Source organism: Lactuca sativa, chromosome 9, assembly GCF_002870075.4.
Source record: "Lactuca sativa cultivar Salinas chromosome 9, Lsat_Salinas_v11, whole genome shotgun sequence".
NCBI classification, from domain to species: domain Eukaryota; kingdom Viridiplantae; phylum Streptophyta; class Magnoliopsida; order Asterales; family Asteraceae; genus Lactuca; species Lactuca sativa.
Window position 1 is genome coordinate 31032081 of NC_056631.2, and position 11436 is coordinate 31043516.

Here is an 11436-nt window from a genome sequence, read left to right on the forward strand (position 1 = left end):
TGAGCATGGTTAGCAGGTATCAGGAGAACCCTGGCAAGGAACACTGGACTGCGGTAAAGAATATCCTCAAGTACCTGCGAAGGACTAAGGACTGGGTCCTTACCTTCGGTGGGAGTGATGACTTGAGAGCTGTAGGGTATATTGATGCTAGCTTCCAAACTGATAGGGATAATTTCCGCTCTCAGTCGGGCTGGGTCTTTACCTTAAACGGAGGAGCAATTTCTTGGAAGAGTTCCAAGCAGGAGACAGTGGCTGATTCCACTTGTGAATCAGAGTATATAGCAGCAAGTGAGGCAGCAAAGGAAGCGATATGGCTAAAGAACTTCATCGGAGACCTTGGAGTTGTACCAGCTATAAAAGAGCCAATGGAGATTTTCTGTGATAGCAATAGTGCGGTTGCCTTAGCCAAGGAACCAAGGGATCACGGGAGATCCAGACACATCGACAGAAAATATCATTTTATCAGACATCGAATAAAAGAAGGACTCCTCGTGGCGAAGAGGGTATCATCGGATGAGAACCCAGCAGATCCCCTCACGAAGGGACTGAGTAGGGTTAAGCATCTCCAGCATGCTCAGAGCATAGGGCTAAAGGATGATATAAGTTTTAGTAGTTAGATAAATTATGAAATTTGTAAAGTGTAATTGACATTTGATGATGAATAAAAGGTGTTTTATTTATGAGTAAAGTGTTGCTATCTCTTGTCGATCGTTTACTATATTTCTTTTGCATGTTTTGACTTCCAGAATAATTATGTTTGGTATATCATATTATTCAAACCTCCACAGTCGGTCATATGTCGGAAGTAGGTATGAATCAAGACTGTCATGATTGGTTGCAGAGGTCCAAGGTGTTGGACATGGCTACAACAATCATGAGTGCTCATAAGTTCTGAGCATTGGACTCAACCCACGCTCACTGGAATCACTTCATGGAATTTTATCTCGAGTGATCGTGAGACAGTAATATCATATAAGTCTTCAAACTTAGAGATATGATTTGTTACTTACGAGTTGGTTATGCATTGATTATACGAAAACGCATTGGTAACTCGATGTTATAAAACGTGCCTTTGTGTGTAATTCAATGAGTGGTAGAACAAACATATGAGTCGAAGTTTATCTGTTCCTTCTTGGATTAGAAGCTGATATCTGGGCCCCTCGATGATTTTGTTTTGACCTATGTACCGGGCCCGGTCAGAACTAAATTGATGTGTTCAGTTGAGTTCTATGTCAAACAAATCGGAAATCGGGAAACAAATGCTGGACAATAAGCAAGACAATGTTCCATGTATTTGTCCGGCTGATATCTAGAACAGAGGATTATATGATCACTTATCTAAATGGCGCGTTCTAGTTCAACAGAGTTTAAAGAGCTACGATTGCTGATCGGTTCCTGAAGCTATACTTGCAAATATAGTTACTAGACTTATCCAAGTGGGAGACTGTTGGATATAGTGTCTAAGCCCATAACTATATTTGGTATGTACTTGACCCGACCCGGCATGGTCCATTTGGGTTGCACTTCACCCGAACAATTTATGGATAATATTTGAGAATAGTACAAGTTATGATTTATTAATATATTATAAGTTCTAATATATTAATATAAGATCATATTATTTAATTAGTAGTGATCTATAATTAATCTAGGATTAATTTAGTGATCAAAGATATTACTAATTAAATATGGGCTTCTATATTTATATAGTGTGGGCTTATGCTTATTTGGAATGGGCTAGGCTTGCATGGAAGAAGTCCATGGATACTCCATGGAGCTTTAACCCATGGATCTCATGGAAATGAAGAGACATGGGTATTAGGGTTTACATGGATGTAACCCTAATCCACCACACTATATAAAGGAGGTATTGGCTCTTGAAATCATACTAGTTGACACTTGTTGAGGTGAGGGCCGATTTCAAGATAGTAGTGACTATTCTCTCAAAGTTCCAAGTTTGTGGTGATTTGTGATTTCCATTTGAGGCATCCACACTATTGGTGCTAGGCTCTAAAACTCCAAGGAATCAACTACAACTACAAGGTAAGTATTTCTACTAGCTTTATATGATTCATGTTCCCCATGCCATGCTAGTTAGGATATGAACCTTGGAAAAATAATTATTTGCATGTATCTTAGACAAACATAGATCCAAGGTTTATTAGGGTTGCATGTACACTTAGGAAGTGTTAGAATGCTCAAAACCCATCAAGTCGTACTCCTGACGCGGCTGACGAAGAAAGTCGTAGTCTTTCGGTGGGGACCCGAGCAACAGGCGGCGTTTGAGACGCTGAGACGGAGATTGTGCGAGGCACCAATCTTAGCCCTGCCAGAGGGCGTAGAGGATTTTGTGGTTTACTGTGACGCGTCCATTTCAGGGTTGGGTGCGGTACTGATGCAGAGGGGGCATGTCATTGTCTACGCTTCGAGGCAGCTCAAACCTCACGAGGCGAACTACCCGACGCATGATTTGGAGTTGGGGGCGGTGGTTTTTGCCCTCAAGATTTGGCGACATTACTTCTACGGGGTTCGATGTACCACCTACACGGTCCACAAGATTTTGAGGTACCTCATGGATCAGCCGAATTTGAACATGAGGCAGCGTCGGTGGTTGGACGTGATGAAGGATTATGATTGCGAGATCCTTTACCACCCGGGGAAGGCCAACGTGGTGGCCGATGCACTTAGCCGCAAAGCGGCGCCGATCAGGGATATTTGCATGAGGATGACCATAGTGACTCCCATGTTGGAGCAGATTCGGGAGGCTCAACAGGAGGCTATCAAGGAGGAACATCGGAAGAGCGAGCATGTGGTGGGTCAGGTTTCCTCCTTCGATTATGATAGCCGAGGACTATTGACACTACACCGTAGGGTGTGGGTGCCGTATCACGGAGGCGTGCGCCAGATCTTGATGGAGGAGGCGCACAAGTCCCGATTCTCTATTCATCCCGGGGCGACGAAGATGTATAGGGATCTTCGTCCAGATTATTGGTTGCCCTGCATGAAGCGGGATGTGGCGTGGTACGTTGAGCGGTGCTTGACCTACAGGAAGGTCAAGGCCGAACATCAGAGACTGCATGGCAAGATGCAGCCGTTGGACATCCCGTTGTGGAAATGGGAAGATATCACGATGGATTTTATCACGAAGCTTCCCAAGACCGCGCGTGGAGTGGATTCGATTTGGGTCATTGTGGATCGATTGACCAAGAGTGCTCACTTTATCCCGATTCAGGAGAGCGTATCGGCCGAGAAATTGGCCGACATCTATATTAGGGAGATTGTGGCGCGGCACGGGGTGCCAGTATCGATTATCTCGGACAGGGATGTGCGTTTTACTTCCAGGTTTTGGAAGAGATTTCATGACGAGTTGGGAACTCGTTTGCATTTTAGCACCGCCTTTCACCCGCAGATAGATGGTCAGAGCGAGCGGACCATCCAGAATCTGGAGGATATGTTGCGGGCGTGCGTGCTAGACTTCGGTGGTAGCTGGGATACTTATCTTCCCTTGGCTGAGTTCTCATACAACAACAGCTACCACGCGAGTATTGATCGTCCCCCATTCGAGATGTTGTACGGTCGGAGGTGCAGGACCCCGATATGCTGGGGTGAAGTTGGCCAGAGAGTCATGGGGAGCACCGAGGTGGTGCTCAAGATGACCGAGAGGATCCAACAGGTTCGGAGCAGGCTTCAGACTGCTCAGAGTCGGCAGAAAAGTTACGCCGACAAGCGTCGATCCGACTTGGAATTCCAAGTCGGGGATATGGTTCTCCTGAAGGTGTCGCCTTGGAAAGGCGTCATTCGATTCAGGAAGCGAGGCAAGTTGGGCCGGAGATTCATCGGACCGTTCAGAGTTGTGGCCCGGGTGTGCAAGGTGGCGTATAGGCTGGATCTGCCAGTCGAGCTCAACTAGATCCACAACACTTTCCATGTTTCTTAGCTGCGGAAGTGCCTAGTGGACGATTCAGCAGTAGTGCCGTTAGAGGATATTCAGATTGATGACAGTCTGAATTACATTGAGCGCCCAGTCGCAATCCTCGACAGGAAGTCGAAGGATTTGAGGAACAAGACGGTGGAGCTCGTAAAGGTGCAATGGCAGCACCGCAAGGGTTCGGAATGGACTTGGGAGCCGATGGACGAGATGATGAAGCATTATCCCGAGCTATTTCAGGATCGAGCAGCAGACTTCGAGGACGAAGTCTAAAATAAGTGGGGGAGATTTGTAGCACCTGGTTCCTGGTATGTATTCTTGGTTATTAACTTTCCTTATATATTGCATTTTAACCTTGGACTCGGCGAGTTGAAGGACTAACTCGCGGAGTAGAAGCGGGACTAGACGCGGAATCTACTCTGTCTACTCGGCGAGTAGGCTCGTGGGCCTCGGCGAGTAGACCCTGTTTGGACTAAAACCCTAACCCGGGTGTTTGCCCCTTATTTAAACGATCTAACCCAACCTCCACTTCCCCTAGCACTCCCAGAGATCTGTAGAACGAAACCCTAGCCCCCTTTGTGTCCTTGTGGGTGATTTTTAGCATTTTGAAGGTGGTTTGGAGCTTGGGAGAAGAAGGAGAAGGTTGAAGAGTGCAAGAAGGGAAGAAGATCCAGAATCTACTCTGTGAAGGGCTTCTATTCAGGTAGAAAAGTTCCTACCTTGATCTTTAGTTCATTGAATCCCCTTTTGTCCCTAAAAGAGGTTTTAAGCCCTAAGAACCTAAATCTCTATGTGTTTATGGGTAATGTTCTGCAAGGACTTCGGATTTGGACCTTTAGGACATCCTAGTAGCATAAAGTCGTTGTGGTTGAAATGATTGAGTGTAGGACCTCCTAAAGAGCTTGGAATTGCATGTTTGAGCTCATAGGGCCATGCATGCACGTAAAGTTTGCAACTTTACGTGGTAAACATGCCCTAGGACCATAGATCTGTGGTTTTGAAGCATTGCATGTCTCAGATCTGGCCTACTCAGGAAATGGGTCGAGGAACTCGGCGAGTCCCAAAGTGGAACTCGGCGAGTTCTATGAAGATGGTCTTAGACTCGGCGAGTCCTATGAAGATTACCTGGAGCTCGCCGAGTTGTTCTTCAAACTCGGCGAGTCATATGAACTTTCACAGAGCAAGAGGGGTTTAAGCGTTGAAGGTTCAACCCTTCGTACCTGCACGCGGAATTAACCGTGTAACGTAGTCCCGAAACCCCAAACCCTCTTATGGGGTGTTCTGGTGTGGATTAGAAGCGAGTAGGGGATCCGCTCGAGGAACTCGGCGAGTTGCTCGCAGGACTCGGCGAGTCGGAACTCGAGTCAGCCCCATAGTCCCGAGTGGTGAGTCAAGGGTGACTCAGTGAGTGGGGAGAAGGACTTGGCGAGTAGGACCGGATTAGTAAGGGATGGACTCGGCGAGTCCAGTCAACTGGAAGTTGACTTTGACTTGGATTTCGACTTGGTCAAGGGTAAAAGGGTCATTTTACCCTAAGTACATCTAGCAGTGTTTGACTGATCGTTTTGTGGGAATTATAGCCGGAGGACGTCCGGAGCAGCAGCAGCAGTAGTAGACAGTCAGCTCCCGATCAGATCAGCAGCTACTTTGAGGTGAGTTACCTTCCAGTAGCGGTGGGTCTACGGCCACAATGCCGGCCCACCAGTAGGAGTCGTATGTTAGATGATTGTCTTTGTGATATCATCTAGGTTGCTACTACGTGATATGTTATATGCTAGCATGATATGTATATGTGATAGAAGTGGAGATCGGTTGTTAGGACCGAAGGGTAGTTCAGACACCCCAGAAATGTCTGACAGTACGTGATGATATGTTTGCATGCTGGCTTGTTATGTATATGCGATAGAGGTAGTAGGAGGGGACCAGTCCCCGAGTTCGGTTGTTAGGACTGAAGGGCAGCCCAGACACCCCAGATATGTCTGATAATATGTTATGTAAGATATATGTGTAAGTAGCAGTAGGGTTGAAATAGTCCCCGAAGATCAGTTGTTAGGGCCGATGGGTAGTCAGCACCCCAAAATAGCTTGACACGCATAGTCAGCACCCCAGAATGGCTTGACACGGGTAGGACGGCACCCCAGAATGGCCACACGGGTAGTCGGCACCCCAGAATGGTCGTACCGGGTAGTCAGGCACCCCAGAATAGCCTGGCAGCATGTGTGTTACGTGTTTGTATGGTATGTGGTACGATGGGGGAACTCACTAAGCTTTGTGCTTACGTTTTTCAGTTTTTGTTTCAGATACCTCTTCAGCCAAGGGGAAGGAGCAGGCGCGTTAGCGGCTCATCACACATACTCCTTGATTCCGCATTTATGAGTTTACCCTGGGATTGATACTATGATATTTTGGTTGTTTAACTGTTATGGATTTCAAATTCGGTTTTCGATGTGAAATGGTTTAATTAAGCAATGTTTTAATTATTAATGTTTTCTAAAGTAATGTTTTAAAAACGAAATTTTTGGACGTGAAAATTGGGTTGTTACAATATTAATTTGGAGATGGTGAAGAAGAGGAAGTCGAATCAGGCTTAGGGTTCTGGGAGTACAAGTAAGATGCCCAAGGTATTTGACTTGAGGTCGAGGGGCCTGCCGGGTTGGAGCCACTGTGGCAAGTACGGCAAGATGCACGATGAAGCGTGCAGGGTGGGTGGTTCTGGCTGCTTCAAGTGTGGCTAGATGGTTCAGATCAGCAGGCATTGTACTGCTACTACCACCACCACCCCGGTATCTAACCTCATTTTCTTCCATTGCAATCAGAGGGGCCATAATAAGTCCAATTTCCCGAGTCTGAAAACAGCGAGACGAGTGGTGGCACGCATTCCAGCGACTCTTCGGATTATTGATTGCAGCCAGGGAAAGGCGGATGCGCCTGTTGTGAGGAGCAGGGCTTTCTAGCTGTCAGCCGAGGAGGCTCGGACAACACCTAATGTATTGACGGGTATGTATCTTCTCCTTATCTCTTTATTTATGTTGCTTTTCTGCTTATAGTTGTACGTTTTATTTTAGGATCGTTCTTTGTGAATGATATCTCTGCCTTGGTATTGTTTGATTCTGGGGCTACCCGATCCTTTGTATCCTTTGCGCTCAGCAAGTGGTTTGTTGGATCTCTGGGGGATTTGAATTTTCCATTAGAGGTTGGGATTTCATATGATAGATCAATTCGGGCATCAAGGGTTCATCGGGGTTTTATTCTTGAGATGTTCAGTGAGCAATATCCGATTGATTTGGTTCCTATTCCAATGCACAGGAACAAGGTTATTGTAGGATGGACTAATTGAGCTCTAATGGGGCAGTGATTGATTGTGAACATCAGTTGGCGCGTATTCAAACCCCAAGTGAGGGAGAGTTAGTGGTTAGGGGAGAGAGAGCTCAGTGTGGGCCGATTCTAAGTTCAGCAGCTAGGGCCAAGTGTTATCTGCAACATGGTTGTTCTGGATTTGTTGTCTATGTTATGGGTACTCGGGAGAAGGGTAAGGTTGTTGTGGATGATGTACCGGTTGTTAGAGAGTACCCAGATGTGTTCCCGGAAGATTTTACTAGGATGCCTCTAGAGAGGCAGTTGGAGTTTAGGATTGACCTGGTTCTGGGTGCGGCTCCGATAGCCAAAGCATCGTATTGGTTGGCTCCTCCAGAGATGTACGAGTTTTCTACATAGTTGCAAGAGCTATTAGACAAGGGGTTCATTCGACCAAGCAGTTAGCCATGGGGAGCACCGATATTTTTTGTAAAGAAGAATGACGGATCTCATCGGATGTGTATTGACTACCAGGAGTTGAATAAGCTAACAGTGAAGAACTGTTATCCACTCTCGATGAATGATGATTTGTTTGACCAGCTTCGGGGTGCATCTTGGTTTTCCAAGATTGACCTTAGTTTGGGTTATCATCGGATGAGGTTCAGAGAAGAGGATGTGCAGAAGACGACCTTTCAGACTCGCTATGGTCATTACGAGTTCGTGGTGATGCCCTTCGGGCTCACCAATTCTCCAGTCGTGTTCAAGGAACTCATGAACCACGTATGCAGGCCAATGTTGGATCAATCTGTGATTGTGTTTATTGATGACATCCTGGCCTATTCTAAGACCCATGAATTGCATGAGAAGCATTTGAGGGAGGTGTTGGGGACTTTGACGAGGGAGAGACTTTTTGAAAAGTTCTCTAAGTGTGAGTTCTGGTTGCACGAGGTGCAGTTTCTGGGGCATCTTGTCAACCAGAACGGTGTTATGGTCGATCCGGTCAAGGTCGAGGTCGTGATTAGGTGAGAGGTTAAGAGGTCTCCATCTGAGATTCGGAGTTTCCTTGGGTTGGCAGGCTACTATCAGAGGTTATTCAGGATTTATCCAAGATATAGGTTCCTCTGACTCGGTTGGTGAAGAAGACAGTCACTTTTCGCCGAGAGCCTGAGCAGCAAGCAACCTTTAAGACCCTAAGACAAAGATTATGTGAGGCGCAAATTTTGACCCTGTCGGAGGATTTCGAGGATTTTGTGGTTTATTGTGATGTTTTTATCAGAGGTTTGGGTGCAGTTTGATGAAGAGGGGTCGCATGATCATTTACGATTCGAGGCAGCTGAAGCCTCATGAGGCGAATGATCCGACACATGATCTAGAGACGGGGCTGTGGTTTTCACCCTCAATATTTGGAAACATTACCTCTATGGGGTCCACTATACTATTTACACTGATCACAAGAGCCTGGGGTATTTGATGGATCAGCCGAATCTGAACATGAGGCAGTACCGGTGGTTGGATGTTGTGAAAGATTATGATTGTGAAATCCTTTACCATCTAGGGAAGGCCGATGCCCTTAGCCGCAAGGCGGTCACAACTCTGATCAGAGATATTTGTTTGAGGATGAATGTGATTACTCCACTCTTGGAGCAGATTCGAGAGGCCCAGGGCGAGGCTATGAAGGAAGAGCACCGAAAGAGTGAGCATATAGTGGGTCAGGTGGCTTCCTTTGATTAGGATTGATGAGGGTTATTGACTCTCCATCAGAGAGTGTGGGTTCCGTATTGGGGTGGTGTGTGTCAGGTTCTGATGGAGGAGGCACACAAATTGAGATTCTCCATCCATCCTAGGGCAAAGAAGATGTATATAGATCTCCGTCCTGATTATTGGTGGCCTTGCATGAAGCGGGATGTAGCTTGGTATGTGGAGGGGTGCTTGAATTACAGGAAAGTCAAGGCCAAACATCAGCGGCCTCACGGCAAGATGCAGCTGTTAGACATCCCCGTTTGGAAATGGGAGAATATTACCATGGATTTCATTACGAAGTTGCCTCGGGCAACGCAGGGAGTGGTTTCGATTTGGGCTATTGTAGATCGATTGACCAAGATCGCACATTTTACTCCGATTCAGGAGAGTATCTCTGTGGAGAAGTTGGCCGAGATATACATCAAGGAGGTTGTGACACGACATGGGGTGTCGATTTCTATGGTTTCAGACAAGGACATCCTGTTTACTTCCAGATTTTAGAAGAGGCTCCACGACGAGTTGGGTACTCGCTTGCATTTCAGCCTGGACTTCCACCTGCATACTGACGGAGAGAGTGAGTGGACTATCTAGACCTACAAGGATATGCTTCAGGCATGTGTTTTGGATTTTGGTGGGAGTTGGGATACATATATTCCGTTAGCAGAGTAGACTCCAGACAGCTCAGAGTCGACAGAAGAGCTATGCCAACAAACACCAATCAGATCTAGAGTTCCAGCTTTGGGATATGGTTCTCCTAAAGGTGTCACCTTGGAAAGGCGTCATCCGATTTAGGAAGAGGGGCAAGTTGGGCCCCAGGTACATCGGTACTTTTTGAGGGTTTTAGCCCGGGTGGGTCGGGTTGCTTATCGCTTGGATCTTCCTGAGGAGCTTAGTCAGATCCATAGCACGGTCCACGTCTCTCAATTGCGGAAATAGTGGATGATTTCACGGTGGTTCCATCAGAGGATATTCAGGTGGATGATCACCTAAATTATATCGAGAGACCAATGGCGATTCTTGACCGGAAGACGAAAACCTTAAGAAACAAGGTTATTGAGTTAGTCAAAGTTTAGTGGCGGCATCACAAGGGCTCAGAATGGAATTGGGAAATGGAGGATGATATGAGGGAGCATTACCCAGAGTTATTTGGGGTAGCAGAATTCAAGGACGAAGTCTGACTCAAGTAGGGGCGAATTATAACACTCAAGAATTTGGTATGTTTCCTTTAACCCCTTAATGAAAAATTCATTCCATTATAGTCCCTAGCTAATATGCGGAGCGTACTCTATGAGTATGCTTAGCATACTAGCCCGCTTCTAGATAGAGCATGCACGCACATACGTTGGGCGTACGTGGGAGTATGCACGGCGTACACAAGGCATGTACAAACCCTAATTTTTAGGGTTTGTGCCCTATTTAACAACTTATAAACACCTTTAGACATTTTATCGATCAGACTCCATCACCATATGCCCTAATATCGAAACCTTAAGTGTATTTCGTGTGATTTGAGCTTGAAAGTGATTTTGTTGGTGTTTTGTGGTGAAGAAGAAGATGAACACTTGGAGGTTGCTTAGGAATAGCTTGAGCTTGTAGATCCAGAGTTATCTTAACCTTAGCAAGACTTTTAACGTAAAAAGCTCTCAACTTGATGGTCCATTATGCTAAATCATTGGTATGATGTTATTTATGCATTTTTGGGTCTTTTAAGTCATATATGAAGTTATGGTCTACTCCAAAAGCTATGGATGTTAGATCATTGCCCATTTGAGGTCCCTTATCTATAAAAAAAATGCAACCTTTTATGGGTTAGTTTGGTCCATGCAAGTGTTAGGGTTCTTAATATGGTTCCTTTTGAGTTTTGGGTCTTAATAAGTCATGCATGGTGGTAAAGCTGTCAATTTTACGTGTTAAATCACCTTCTAGAATCAGATATGAGAATATGGCATGTTGGCTTAACCGAATAAGTGCTTAATAGGTTGGGCTAGTTATCTGCCGAGTACGTGGGGCGTACTCAGCTCGTATGCTGAGCGTACTAGTCCTGATTGGACTACGCCAATCGTAAGCCTGAGTACGGCCAGCATACTCAACTGTTTGACTTTTGGGTTGACTTTCACGGGTTTGGGCCATATTTTGGGATTTTAGGATTTGGGCCTTTTTGGGTCATTGGACTTCTGACTTTGGGCCATAGATAAGATATGGACTTTCTTGAGATGGGATCCATGATGATTTTTGGGACCAATTTGGAATTTGGAACTTATTGGGCTTTGTAATGCTATTTAGGAAATTAGGCCTTTTGAGCAAATGGTTTAGGCCTTGGTTTTGGGTCAAGTAAGAAAAAGGGTAAAATGGTCTTTTACACTGGATATTGGACATGTATCTTAGATTCTCGAATATGGGTCGAGGTCCAATTATTAATTGGATATTGTTTGATGATGTTAGCGCGGGGAATTTCCGGACCAACAGACTAAGAT